The sequence below is a fragment of the Moschus berezovskii genome, chromosome 7 (genome assembly GCF_049115385.1).
Source record: "Moschus berezovskii isolate FMDL1 chromosome 7, NW_MosBer_1.0, whole genome shotgun sequence".
Lineage (NCBI taxonomy): Eukaryota > Metazoa > Chordata > Mammalia > Artiodactyla > Moschidae > Moschus > Moschus berezovskii.
Window position 1 is genome coordinate 72,806,510 of NC_142466.1, and position 14,878 is coordinate 72,821,387.

The 14,878-nt window shown below is 46.2% G+C and overlaps 1 pseudogene; it reads right to left on the reverse strand.

The window, feature by feature from the left end:
* Positions 1 to 412: 412 nt before the first annotated feature.
* LOC148777359 (putative serine protease 47) lies at positions 413 to 14,445 on the reverse strand (annotated as a pseudogene).
* Between the last annotated feature and the right edge of the window lie 433 nt (positions 14,446 to 14,878).

The following is a 14,878-nucleotide window of genomic DNA, read 5'->3' on the forward strand; positions in this document are numbered from 1 at the left end:
ATTTTCCAATGACATGCGCTGCTTCTTGCCAACTGGATGACGGCTTTCAAGTAACTTCCCTCTAGCTTTTGTACTCCTCAGAAGGCACGGACTAGAATGGCACCTATTTAACTGCTCTCACGATTTATCCTCCACTGTAGGCCCTGCAGTCAGGGAACCATTCTTGCAGCCTGCTCCCCACTGGTGCCAATAACCCTGGTGTAAACATCACAAGGGAACCGAGCGCTATAGGGGAGTCTCCCTACACTGACAACGGCACAAGTAACCCCAGGGTGAAAGGGAACACCTGAGCGTTGAAGAATCTGTGGCTCCCTTACCTCAAATACCTCAAAGTGCCTGTAATTGATTCTAGAGGCTGCCATGAGGGCCCGCCCCCACCCACGCCAGGTTAGCTGTTGGGGCTCCGCCCTCCCTATTGCAGCGAGAGCTCCTGTCTTCTTGAGGGGACAACCTGAACAGACGCTGGGAGCGGCGGTTGGATAACTGCCGTCAGCCTGCCCACAGTGGGCGTGCGCATGCGTGCAGCCATGCGGCACGCAGACAACTGTCCCAGGAGGTTGCTGCGATAGAAGAGAGAAGTGGAGGGTCCGGGCACACTGGGGAGGTTCTCTATGCATGGATTCTCATCGGGAACCTTCGTAGCACTTTCTTCTTAAAAGTAGCTCTGTGAGATGCACACTGGTGATTTTTATATTGCACACGTAAAATCCATGCATGTAGATACAAGAGTTTTGGAGAACTCCACCCTAAGCACAATAACCTTAAATTGGGAAAGTGTTTTCATGCCCTTTCATGTCCTTGAACTGCAGTTCCTTGGTTCTTATTTATGTCTGTCAAAAAACAGTAGGTCCTTTTCCCTAGTAGACCAAAAGTTTTCACTAAAGAACAATCCTAACAAATAATTTCAGATCTGGGAAATGCTTTGAGATACTGTCTGCTGACTCCATTCCTAGACTATCCAAATGCATTCAGCTTATTAGAATATTTTTTCTTACTGTATTTATTACATGGAGGTGCTTCAATAAATGTTGATTCTCAGATGTTTCCTTGCAGGTTTTTTTATCAATAACTTTTGATAAAAGTTATCAATAACTTTTTTTTGATCAGGACTTGAAAATTTGGGTCAGTTTCAGTTGAGATAGCAGTAGCATGGGAATAATTTTATGCTCCCTTTCATTTTTATTATATATTGGAGAACTTTAACTGCCAAATCTAAAAAAAAAAAGTAGCAGAATCAACTTGTTGACTTGGGTTGGTAATACTTTTGAATGAAAATTCGATCATCAGATTCTTTTAGTGATCAATTCCAAGATTAGTACTATTTTTACTTTACAGGATACCTCTTAAAACCCCTGGTATTTAACAATACTGAGAGCCTCCAAACACACAGATTGAAAACTCTACAAGACATAAGCATCGGATCCCACTGTACATCTAATGTTCCATGCTTCAGTAGAATATGATCGGTCATCTGAGGTCTGTGATCCATATCCAGAGATTTTTTTCTCAGCAAATATTACCTGCCCCAACCTTTCTACATGAATAGTCAGAGATCATGGTAAAAGGACTTCTAGTTACTCCCTTCTGTTGCCTGTCTCCCAAAATTACTTATGGACTGATTTAATTATATCTGCCTCTGTGGTCTAAGATTTTGATGGAGTACAAAATGATTGTAGACATGAGATGGGTTAATTTTTTCCACAATTCAATTTGTATGTTAGTGGCCCTGGGAATGGCTCATTCAAACTGTACTCAGAGCCATGAATGAGACTCTTTTAACAACTGATTGACAGGACAAGGGGAAGAATCAACAAGAAAGCCTGCCTTGCTGGAGTGCCAGGGTACAGTATTTTGCCTCCCCATTCCTCTAGTTTGAAGTTACTGGTTAAAAATAATATCATATTTTCCCATGAGAAAAGTTCAAATAGTGAGAAATGTCTCCAAGTTGTTAATTTCTTCAACCCTTAATTTTTTTATTTTTTAAATTAAGTGATTTTCTTTAAATTGATCTCACCTCATCTTCTCAACTAAAGTCAAGGGAGAGTGCACAGAGTAGTTAACCCAGAGAATAAAAAATAAAAGGTGCATGTAAGAAGATATTTCTGTACTGAAGAGTACTAAAGGCCTGGGAAATATCTAGATGGACAAATCATTCCCTTCAAGTGTCTGGTAAAACCCTCTGAAAGTATCCAATATATATGTCATTGAAATCTTTCAGATTTAGAGTGGGGAAAAAAATTAGAAATCATGAGGCTATTGGGCAGGAGTTAAGAACAAATTTCCTACACAGTTGTAAGAAAGAAGAGGAAAGAAACCTGAGTTCGGGATTCCCAATTGTCTTTCTTTTTCAATATGATTTAAACGCAAAACTTTAAAATTTTAAACTTTTATAAGAAAAGTAGGAGAAAATCTTTGGGTCCTAGGGCTTGGTGAAGAGTTTTTACACATGAGAGCAAAAACATTACTCATAAAAGAAGAGAAAATTGGATTTTACTAAAATTCATTATCTTCCTACATGAAAGACTCTGTTAAGGATGAGAAGAATCTATGAGTTTGGAGAAATTATTTGCAAGTCACACATCTGAGAAAAGTCTTGTGTCTAGAGTATAGAAAAAACTATTAAAACTAAGTAAAAACAGAACAATTCAATTAGAAAATGGGGAAAAGATATAAAGAGACATTTCACCAAAGAGGACATGTGTTTGGCAAATAAATCATGAATAGATGTTCAAAACTCCTGGTCATTATGAAACTCAAATTAGGATCACAATGAGAACAATCACATGTTGATTTAGAATGGCTAAAATGAAAATTAACTTGTTAGTTGAGTATGCCATGAAACTGGATTTCTCATAGTGTTACTAAAGGAACTTTAAAATCATAAAGTCTCTCTGGAAAGCAGTTTGTCTGATTCTTAAAAAAAAAATGCAAAACTAAGTATATGTGCATTCCTGGCTATTTACTCCAGGAAAATGAACACAGGGTAACAGGCATCTGGGTACAGTCTGCAGGAGCACGAAGAACAAAGATATTTAAGTTCTTTAAGAAAGACCAAGATTTGAATTTCTGTTCCCACTAATTCCTACCTATGTCATTTCTGAAAAACTACTTAACCCTGCTAGGCTTCCGTTTATCTTTAAAAAGCAGCTAAACCAAGATAATGCTGAGCACTAGGTCAGTTTCAGGCAATGGGGGACTGGCTGGGCTGCAGATGACATTTGGTCTGTCTGTTACGCGATGAGGTATGTGTTGGGATCCCCTGGTTAGAGGTCTAAGGACAACCAGGAGGGACAGAGAATCACCTATCTCCAGAAATAGGGTGTGTGAAGGCCAGGCTCCAGGGCAGACAGCCTGAGGCTGCTGGGGTTGGGAGGAAAATAAGAACTTAGGACCAGTGGAGTGGCTACTAGTGCAGCTGAACTGCCTGAGCTCCCCTGATCTTCTGGAGAACGTGTGTGGACCACATGGTGTGGTAGTAGCTCCCTGACTCCAGGACCCTGAGCAATCTTGCTTTGAGGATTCATAACTGAGTTCACCACCAAGGGAGGGAAAGCTAGTCTTCCGCCTTCCAGACTGCTGGGCTCTTAAAGGTTGATGCTGGTGGTGGACACATGGCTAAACATGGTGGTACCTCAGTGGTAGAACTCCAGCCAGATGCAGGGACTGTGGAAATGTTTGGACGCTGGGAAGACACTTTCTTGAGGCCTTCCAAGCTCATCTTGGGGAGGGAATTCCTGCGCAAGTTCCTGGCTCCAGCCAGTGGGATCTGTGTGAGAGTCCATGTGAGTCCATTTGTGCTCATCTGCCAGTGAGAGTCCGGGATATGTGGGCAATGCCAGGATTGGAGAGAATTTGGCCTGAATCTTTTGACTAGCATCTAGTCCATATTGGATATGTGCTAAAGGGGAACTTTACCAGATTATCAGGGATTCTGAAGGCAGGGGCAAGTGCATGGTGAGGCTTCCTGGGATCCTGCTGGCTACACAAAGACTCTGTGACAGGCAGACTAGCAGGAAGGATGATGAGAGCATTGCTTCAAGGCTTACAGGCAGGGCCACTAAGTCCTGAGTCAGCTAAGCAGAAAGGAGACACTAGGCTCCTACTGCTGAAGGTGTGTGGACACCTTGGGGCAGGCTGGCCTGGCCCCTGGCCAGCAGGGAACAGTCATGTGGGGTTGAGGGCCAAGAAGGTTCCTGTTGTCTAAGCCACATTGCTTGTGATATTTGTTATGGCAGCTGGAGCTGACTGATGTACTTCCTCCGAAGTCTGTGCACTCCCACAGCAGGGGAGGGGAGGGGGGAAGGTTCTAGTGAGGAGGCTGTTGTGGAAATTGGGTCTGTGGAGAAGAGCAGACGTGGGTTCAGGGAGGGGTGTGAGTCTCTGGATCTCATCGATCCAGTTGGTGACATTGGTGAAGATGCTAGGGTAAATGGGGTGTTGGCAGTCAAAGCTCCAGCTGGCCAGCCCCATCAGAACCCAGAACTAGTGAAGTCACAGACCAGGGGCCCCCCAGAATCACTCTAGGAAAGAAATGGGAGTTCAGGTGGGTTACTGAGCCAGGTCTGAGAAGACAAGGTAGCAAAGTGGGGCTTATGAGTCTCTGCCCTCCAGCCTCACTCAGGTGGACCGCTGTGAAATTCCAGAAGCCAGCATCCCACTCAGACCAGCCTGATTAAGTCGTGCAGGTAAGCACTGGAATCATGCTTAGGAAGTTCTTGATTGACCCTCAGAACAATCACAAATGTAAATCCATCAATATATGGAGGCTGTGCCCAGAAAGGGCATGGTGGTCCAGGAGATAGCACTCTCCAAGGCCAAGAAGGGACAGCTGCAGGAATTGAACCCAAGAGAGCTGGTCTGTGAGTGGAAACTGGCCAGCTGAAGCTGCTGCAGACCCAGCTTTTGCAAACTCTGAGCTGCAGCAGCACATCCCCACCTGAGTCATCCTCCTTTTTCATTCTTTAGTCTGACCTTTAGCTTTCTCTCAACTTCTTGGTTGAGTTTCTTCAGAAATTGCCCATACCCAGGCCTGGTGGAGGCAGCCTGTATTGCTCAGGGAGCAGCTGAGGGTCTCCCGAAAGCCTCTGGGAGTTACTGGAGTCCTGAAATGCTGACAGAGTAGGACCATCTGGGTGGAAACTCCCTCACTTCATTAGCTAAACGGAAGGCTTCATTGTTGGAGGTCGGTCGAGGAGCAGGGGACATAGCTGTGCTTGGTCCCATTCAAGCACCTGTCCAGCACACACAACCAGCATTCAGAACAGCTGCTGCCTTTGAGCACAGGGGTGAAATGACAAAGTTCCCCTTACATGAACCTTTTGTAAAGAATCCAACTAGGCTGCCATTGTCAGACGTGACATGTGGAAGCAAGCCATGGAAGGGACAGGACAGGAAAGGAAGGACATTTCATAGGGTGGAAGCCTGGCACTTTCCCGAGCTGAGATTCCAAAGAGGACAACCCAACTTTCTGATGCTGGAGCAGAGGGAGCAGTGAGTGCAGACGAGGAGAGGAGGGATGGCCAGGTGGGTGGGAGGAAGAGCAATGACATATGGGAAGCAAGGCAGGTAGACGGGACTCAGGTTCCCAGGGCCTTCATGGTGGGGGTTGGAGTTGACGCCCATGGAGAACTGCTAGGTCAAGTCTAGCAGCTGGATTGCTCTGGTGCTGTGTGGAGAATGAACCGGTTCTGAAAGAGATGGGAATACCAGACCACCTGACCTGCCTCTTGAGAAACCTGTATGCAGGTCAGGAAGCAACAGTTAGAACTGGACATGGAACAACAGACTGGTTCCAAATAGAAAAAGGAGTACGTCAAGGCTGTATATTGTCACCCTGCTTATTTAACTTCTATGCAGAGTATATCATGAGGAACGCTGGGCTGGAAGAAGCACAAGCTGGAATCAAGATTGCCGGGAGAAATATCAGTCACCTCAGATATGCAGATGACACCACCCTTATGGCAGAAAGTGAAGAGGAACTCAAAAGCCTCTTGAGGAAAGTGAAAGAGGAGAGTGAAAGGTTGGCTTGAAGCTCAATATTCAGAAAACAAGGATCATGGCATCTGGTCCCATCACTTCATGGGAAATAGATGGGGGAACAGTGGAAACAGTGTCAGACTTTATTTTTTGGGGCTCCAAAATCACAGCGGATGCTGATTGCAGCCATGAAATTAAAAGACACTTACTCCTTGGAAGGTAAGTCATGACCAACCAAGATAGTATATTAAAAAGCAGAGACATTACTTTCCCAACCAAGGTCCGTCTAGTCAAGGCTATGGTTTTTCCCGTGGTCATGTATGGATGTGAGAGTTGGACTGTGAATAAAGCTGATTGCCGAAGAATTGATGCTTTTGAACTGTGGTGCTGGAGAAGACTCTTGAGAGTCCCTTGGACTGCAAGGAGATCCAACCAGTCCATTCTAAAGGAGATCAATCCTGGGCTTTCATTGGAACTGATGCTAAAGCTGAAGCTCCAATACTTTGGCCACCTAATGCGAAGAGTTGACTCCCTGGAAAAGACTGATGCTGGGAGGGATTGGGGGCGGGAGGAGACAGGGATGACAGAGAATGAGATGGCTGGATTGCATCACCGACTCGATGGACATGAGTTTGAGTGAACTCCAGGAGTTGGTGATGGACAGGGAAGCCTGGTGTGCTGTGATTCATAGGGTCGCAAAGAGTCGGACACGAATGAGCGACTGAACTGAACTGACAGGAGAGAAGTGAGAGATTATGGGTGGGGAGGGGCCAGGGCGGTAAGAAACAGATTTGGGACAATAATTTGAAAAAGGCAACAGGACCTGTCAAAGTTGAGCCTATCTCACCAACCAGGGAAGAAGTGCAGAGGGGAAGGAGCAGGCTGAGCACAGAGCCCTGGTGTCTCCAGGATTTAGAGGTGGGATTGGAGGGGAACAGTGCAGAGCAGAGTAGCTGGCTGGTCCTGGTGCCAGAAAATGGCAGTGAGACTTGCTGAAGTGCTGAGTGAGAGGAGGACTCAGGTCCAAGGGTGGCTCTGGCAAGACAGGCTCTTAGGGACTTGTGGCTCTGGTGGCACTGGGGACACTCCTGGGCAGAGTGGGTTAGATCCAGGGCTGTTATGAGGAGTCTTTGGGGGAAATGAGGCAGAGAAACTGGGCAAGAGAAGGAGGGAGATTGCCACCGCACGTTTACACGGGAGCCATGAAAGGGGACATGGAAGACATGGAGGAAGGGAGACTCTGGGCACCCAGAACTCCAGGAGGGACTGGCAACAAGGGGCCAGGAGGCTCAGGAGAGATGCAACATGCCTGCTGGACTGGGAAGATGAATGGCACCTAGGCCAATTGAATGCTTTGATGTTCTCAGTGAAATAGGAAGCAAGCTCTCCAGCTGAGAGGGAAGGTTTGGGGGAAGTGGTGACTTGAAGGAAAGAGAAGGGTACATGGTGTGGCTAGCCAAAAGTAACCCTCAAAGATGGCCATCCTCATCACCAGAACCTAGGCCTATGTTACCTTACATGGCAAAAGGGACTCTGCAGCTGTTGTGGCGTTGAGAATCAGGAAATAGGAAGATTATCCTGAATTATCTGGTTGGACCCAACATAAACACAAAGGTACTCATGAGGAAAGAGGGAGGCAGGAGGTCTGAGTCAGAGGAGGAGATGTGATGACAGGAGCAGAGGGAGGAGCAATGTGATTTGGTGATGTAGGAAGGGGCCGTGAGCCGAGGATTGTTAGGGACCTCTAAAAAGATAGAAAAAGCAAGAAAACATTTCCTCCTAGAGCCTCCAGAAGGAAGCATCCAGGCCAACACCTTGACTTTAGACTCTGATGTCCAGAAATCTAAGATAATACATTCTGTTGTCTGAGCCACCAGTTTAAGGTGATGTCGCCAAAGCACCAAGAAATTCACACCAGGGGCTTCTTGGACACTGGGAATGTGCCATCATCACCTCAGCTCTTCTCCTCTGGGGTCCCTACCTGGGGTGCCCTTGGCCCTCCCCACAGTGCACCCATACTGCACTCTTTAAGGCTGGGGAAGGCCAAGTTCCTGTACACTCCAGGCCTCAGGGATTCATGCAGATGAGCCTTGTGGGTGCTGATATTGTGGTGGATTCTGGGCCAGTATGGGGGAGATGGGAAGGGCTCCAGTAGCCTCCTGACCCCATGGGAGTTGGAAGCCCCACCACTAGTATATCCCATGGAAAGTGAGCTGTGTTTTGCAGTACTGAAAAGACAGAGTAAACTGAGTGTGGGTGTGTGGGTTTTGTATGTGCTGAGTGGAGCCAGGGCAGTGAATTCCACATTGAGTGAGAGGATAGGTCTAACACAGGCCCAGAAAAGCAGGTGTAATCCAGGTAGATGGAGACAGGCCAGGCCAGGAGATTGAAAGCCAGGACTTGCTAAGTACCTCCTGAATGCCAGTACAGTATTAAATTTCCTACAGGGACCTTATTAAGAGGAGGCTTAGCAAATCCATTTCATGGGTGAGGAAACTTAGCTAAGGTCACAACCCCAGGAAATGACAGACTGAATACTGGAAACAGGTCTTTTCTGCCCCACAGTCTAAGCACTGAGTGCCCCTGTCGTCTGTCTCTCCTCAGACCTGTTTCTGGGTGCCCTACACAAGGGGGGAGGCACTTTCAGGGAGAGAAGAGGGGCCTGGGTTGGAGGATGGGAGCCAGAGCAGGTGATATGGCAGAAGATGAATCTAGATGGAGTCTCTCAGGTAGGCTGTGGGGACTGAAAGGCTAAGAGAGGCAGGAGTCAGGGGGTGGGGCAGTTATATGCTGCCTTGGCTCTTAAGGGTCCATCTCAGTGGTGTCCTCATACCGAGGAGAAATGAGAGGAAGAGTCGACTCAAGGGCACTATGGATATCCAGCAGGCAAGCAGACAAAGGCCACGGAAGAGCTTGGCACATGATGCCAGCTTGGGAGGCTTGGCCCTGAGGGCGATACAGTGGAGGTCACGTTAGGCTTCAAGTGAAAACACAGGGGTCCAGGCTGTGCTGCCTTATTTTAGGGTAGCCACTTGTCCTTTCCAGGCCTGTTTTCTCAGCTATAAAACAGGGCATTACATAAAGTGTAAAGAAAGGTTCACAATTAAAATATCCAAGAAGCAGACTTCCTCGGTGGCCCAGTGGTTAAAAATCTTCCCTCCTTGCAGAGGACACGGGTTCCATCCCTGGTCAGGGAATTAATGTCCCACATGCCACGGGACAACTAAGTCTACATGCTGCAACTACTGACTTACGTGCTCTGGAGATCACATGCTACAACTTAGAGAGGCCCACACTCTGCAATGAAGAGCCTGCATGCGACAACTAAGATCCAAGACAGGCAAAAGAAAACAAACAAACAGAACAAACACCAAAGCAAAAAAAATACACAAACAAATAGACAACAATAGACATATATCTGGAATATATAAAATATATAAAGAGCCCCTAAAGTAAGAGACAGAGAACCCAACAGAAAAATAAGAGGGGGAAAAATATCTTGAAAAGAAACTTTACATAAAAAAAAGATATCCAATAATAATAAATATGTGAAAGCATATTTAATTGGTCATCGGGAAAATGCAAACCACAACAATCTATTAAAAGTGAAAAGACGGAAAATGCTAAGTATTGGTGAGAATATAAACTCTAATCGACTGCTTGAATGAGTGGAAATGGTGAACCACTTTGGAAATATTCGGTAATATTTGCCAAAGCTGAATATATGCATATCTTTTACTCCAACAATTCTACTCAAGGGTTTCTGTGAAATAGAAGGTAAAACATTTGGAAATGAAATGAAACGAAAAACTTGGAAAGTACTTAAATATCCATTAAGAGTGTAACTGATCATCAAATTCAAGGCACACAGTAGAGTCCTATAGAGTAAGGAGACTGAACAGGTAACAGAATTGATGAATCTCACAAATATAATGCTAAGACAAAAAAGACTGACAGCTAGAAATAAATTCTACTTACAGAACATTCAGAATCTAATCTAAGGTATTAAAGGTGAAGATGGTGGTTTCTGTTGGGTGTTGGTGACGGGAAGGAAGTGTGAGTGGGGCCTTTGGGGTATTGATCACATGTTGCCTCACTATGTGAAAATTCATCCAACTTATGGAAACAGTGTCAGACTTTATTTTTTTGGGCTCCAAAATCACTGAAGATGCTGATTGCAGCCATGAAATTAAAAGATGCTTACTCCTTGGAAGGAAAGTTATGACCAACCTTGATAATATATTAAAAAGCAGAGACATTACTTTGCCAACAAAGGTCCATCTAGTCAAGGCTATGGTTTTTCCCGTGGTCATGTATGGATGTGAGAGTTGGACTGTGAAGAAAGCTGATCGCTGAAGAATTGATGCTTTTGAACTGTGGTGTTGGAGAGAGTCCCTTGTACCGCAAGGAGATCCAACCAGTCCATTCTAAGGGAGATCAATTCTGGGTGTTCACTGGAAGGACTGATGCTAAAGCTGAAACTGCAATACTTTGGCCACCTCATGCGACAAGTTGACTCACCGGAAAAGACTCTGATGCTGGGAAAGGTTGGGGGTGGGAGGAGAATGGGACGACAGAGAATGAGATGGCTGGATGGCATCACCGACTCTGTGGACATGAGTTTGACTGAACTCCGTGAGTTGGTGATGGACAGGGAGGCCTGGCGTGCTGTGATTCATGGGGTCGCGGAGAGTCGGACACGACTGAGCGACTGAACTGAACTGAACTGAACTGAATGAAAAGAGCATGGATATATTCTTTTGTATGTATGTTACACTTCAGTAAAAACTTTAATATAAGCCTCAAGAATAGATGCTGTAGATGACTTCATGTGAAAGGAACTTAGGAAGGGGAGTTGGCCTGGGGGACACTGCCAAGGGATGGAGTCCAGGAAGATGCATAGAGGGAGGAAATGGGAAGTCCCAGGGGCTCCGCAAAGAGTAGAGGCAACACAGCCCCTCTCCCAGAGAAACTGAGGCCCTGAGAACAGGTGAAGGAAAAGCAGAAAGGGCCTTACTCACTTGGCAGATGGACTTTCCTGTCAAGAAGTCCCCAGCATATAGCATGTACAGAGCAGTCTTGCCTTTTCCATCTCCATATAACAGTTTATAGAACTTGTTCACAATGAAGCTCACCTTACCCTCCTGGAGATAGAAAGGTTCGAGCAGAGGTGCTGGGAGGATAAGGAGGAAATCTGGGAAGGATGCTGTAGCCGAGCTACAGACCCCTGACTTACCAGTCAGCATTGCCCCTCAACATGGGGTTTTCTCCGCACAGCTGAGCTTTCATCCTCGTTTCAGTCTTCTACCTATGCCTAATGCCCTCCTCTGTTTCTCTAACTTTTCCAAATTCATCCTATTCCCTCTACCTCTTTCATAGCAACAGGCCAAACTCCTATTCCACAAAGGATAAAGGCAAATCTCTCCAACACATGCCACTCACTGGTGCTTAGCAACCATTCACCAACCTATCTATCCTTTCACAAACCATCCCATCCACTCACCTTTTGTCTATCACTAACACTGCTTTCCATGCACCTGTTCCTCCATTTACCTACCTGTCTTTCCTCATGTCCCATTTGCCCACTCACCCTTCCATCCATTTGCCTATACACATCTTTTCATCCATCTCTCCATTCTCCCCTCCATCAATAGACCCACTCACTCCATCTCCCTGCCCACCATCCTTTCACCCATTCGCCCAACCATCTTCCCTTCCACCCACTCATCCTCCCACGTTCCCACATCCATCCTCTCATCCTATCACTCATTTATTTTTCATCCAATTTACTCATTTGTTCCTCTGTCCTCATGTTAAGTATCTTTTAGCTAATGATACAGGGGAATGTTTTTAGTTGGGACAGATTGTGTAAATGAAATAAATAAGGAGCATTATTTTAGATCTAATAAGTGGTGTAAAGGCAATAAAACAAGAAGATGTGCTATCAGGGGTTGCCTGTTTTAACTCACATGATCAAGTAAAACTGCTCAGAGGAGTAGCCAAGCTGCATATGCAATGAAACAAGGCATGATGAGCTTAGTCGGAAAAGCAAATGAGTTCAGGGAGATAGTAAAGGTGGAGACCTGAGGTAGGAATGGCCTTGGCATTGTCAAGGCAGGAGGGAGGCCTGCTGGCTGGGGTGGTGTGGGTGAGGGATGCAGTAGGAGATGATAAAGAGGAATGGGACCTAAGAGCCAAGGCAGGGAGTTCCGATCTTAAGTAGAAATGGGAAGGCACTGAGGGCAATGAGCAGGGAACTGACATGAGTCCTGCTGTAAGGCAAATACTCAGAAGGCTATATGGAGAGTAACATAGAGCTCGCAGGGTGGGAGCTGAGACCAGCCTGGAGGGCCAGGGAAGAAGGACCTGGGGGCAGCAGTGGGATACCTACCAGGTGCCAGGCCCTGCCTGGGGCATGGACTGGGATATTGAAACAAGAAAGACAGGGTCCCTGTCCTCAAGGAGGAACCAGTCTGTGTGTATGTGTATGTGTGTGAAGTATGTATACATCTGCTGTATGTGTGTCTTTGTGTGTGTGAAATACTGTGTTGTGTGTGTGTCTCTGTATTGTGCCTGTGTGTGTGTGAAGTGTGGTATACATGTGTTGTTTGTGTGTGTGTCTGTGTATGATGTGTGTGTGTATGTGGTGTGAGAATGTTGCGGACCTGGTTGTTTGTTGTATGATTAGGACGTGTTAGTGACATACTAATAGGCAGGGACCAGAGATGCTGGAACATCCTACCCAATGAAGACAACGTCTGTTCAAAATGCCTGTAGCAGCTCTGTAGAGAAACACCATATTACCAGTTCAGGGTCGATGCATGTTACAGGATGCTCGGGGCTGGTGTGCGGGGATGACCCAGAGGGAGGATAAAGGGAGGAGGGACGTGGGAGGGGGGTTCAGGAGGGGGAACTCATGTACACCCGGGGCGGATTCATGTCAATGTATGACAAAACCAACCAATATAATATTGTAAAATAATTAGCCTCCAATAAAAAAAAATGACCCAACTAATAATTACAAATAAATACTCTTTCCCTCACTAATTTTGCATCATAAGCATTTCACCAGATCATAAACAATCCTTTCTTTAATAAAAACTCTTGATCATAAGTTTTTGCCTACATCTCTCCACTTTCAAACTTAAAAAGTACAGCTATTTTCCTGTGTCATTCAGTTCACCTAATAAGCCTACAAAGTAGATGGGTGAACTGTGTTGGGAGAAGAGAAAAGTGAGGTTCGGAATTGATCAGGTAGGCTCAGAGGTCAGAGGACATACTTGTATTTGTTTCCACTTTTCCCAAGTACCTCCTATGGCACTGGGAAATCAGCAAGTTTGCTAGTGACTTGGAAGGAGTCAGGCCCCTACCATGACCTTTGAGTTGGATCAAGTTATCTCAGATTTTTTGTTGATTTAAACCTTGGAAGCAAGAACCAGAAAGATTTCAAGAACTCAGAGTCTTGATTACAAAGCCAAAGATTCCCAGACTTCAGAGCTTTACACTTAGGGAACACCAAAGCTTTAGAATCACACACTTTCAGAACTAGAACTAGAATGGTCCTGCTGCTGCAGCTGCTAAGTTGCTTCAGTTGTGTCCGACTCTGTGTGACCCCATAGACGGCAGCCCACCAGGCTCCCCCGTCCCTGGGTTTCTCCAGGCAAGAACACTGGAGTGGGTTGCCATTTCCTTCTCCAATGCATGAAAGTGAAAAGTGAAAGTGAAGTCGCTCAGTCGTGTCCAACTCTTAGCGACCCCATGGACTGCAGCCCACCAGGCTCCTCCATCCATGGGATTTTCCAGGCAAGAGTACTGGAGTGGAGTGCCATCACCTTCTCCATAGAATGGTCCAGTCCTCTGGAAATGAAGCATAGTGGGCCAAGGGGACCTTTGCCTGGAGGACCCCTTAGGTGGAGACACACCTCCCTTCTTTGCTCTTCTGTCCTCTCCCCTTTCTCCTCCTCCCCATTCTCATCCCCCCCCAATTCCCCCACACCCCCTCACTGTCTTTGTTGAGCATACCCCAGTTAGGTATCCAGCAGTATGAGTTATAGGGAGCTTCATACCAGGGACTGGGAGGCAGGCAGGGATGATGTAGTAGGTGAAGTTCACAGGAAAGAGCAGCTGCAACATGGCAATGTCACTCCTGAAGGGATATAACTTCTCGAAGTCTGCGTGCGTGATAATCTGGCTCACAAACACCTCCTGGGTGTTCTGGTACAGCTGGGTGCTTCTTAACAAAACCCCATAGTTCCATGGGGCTTTGATTTCCTGGAGGAGGAAAGGCGCACTGTCACCATCATCTCCAAGTGGGGCTAGCTCTTTCCCTGCATCCTCATCTAACTGCCTACACACCTCTGGACCCCTCCACTCCATGTGATGCCAGATATCTTCTGTCTCCCCATTTCTAACATTCAGGAGGCCTTCCTTCTTGAGGCTAATTGATATCCTACTTAGAGTTTCGAACATACGGCTGGCTTCTCCATCACACACTAGAATTGGAGAAGCACTGAATCCTTGTTCTGGAAAGCTCCTCTGTAGGGTCATCAAATGAAGACCTTTTGATTGTACACAGCAGGAATTCTGGCTCAGTCCCAGTTCTAACTTTACCCTTTCCGAGACTCCACACAACATACCTTCTGGCCCTACACTCTTCCTGACCATCCCCTTTTTTCAGCACCTACCTGCCCAAAGCCTGCTTCTCCACTGAGTTACAAGGACTTGAAGAAGATTCGTTAAATAAATGAGCAAACGAAGGCACAAAACTGACCTTGCCTTGTTCCCCCAACACAGGTGCTAAAACTTCCTTCCTCTCTCACTGTCTTCACAGCTCATCTACTTGGAGACCCTCTCTCACGTTCCCCTCACCCAGCCTTCCCCTCCTGCAAGCCCTCCCTCTCCA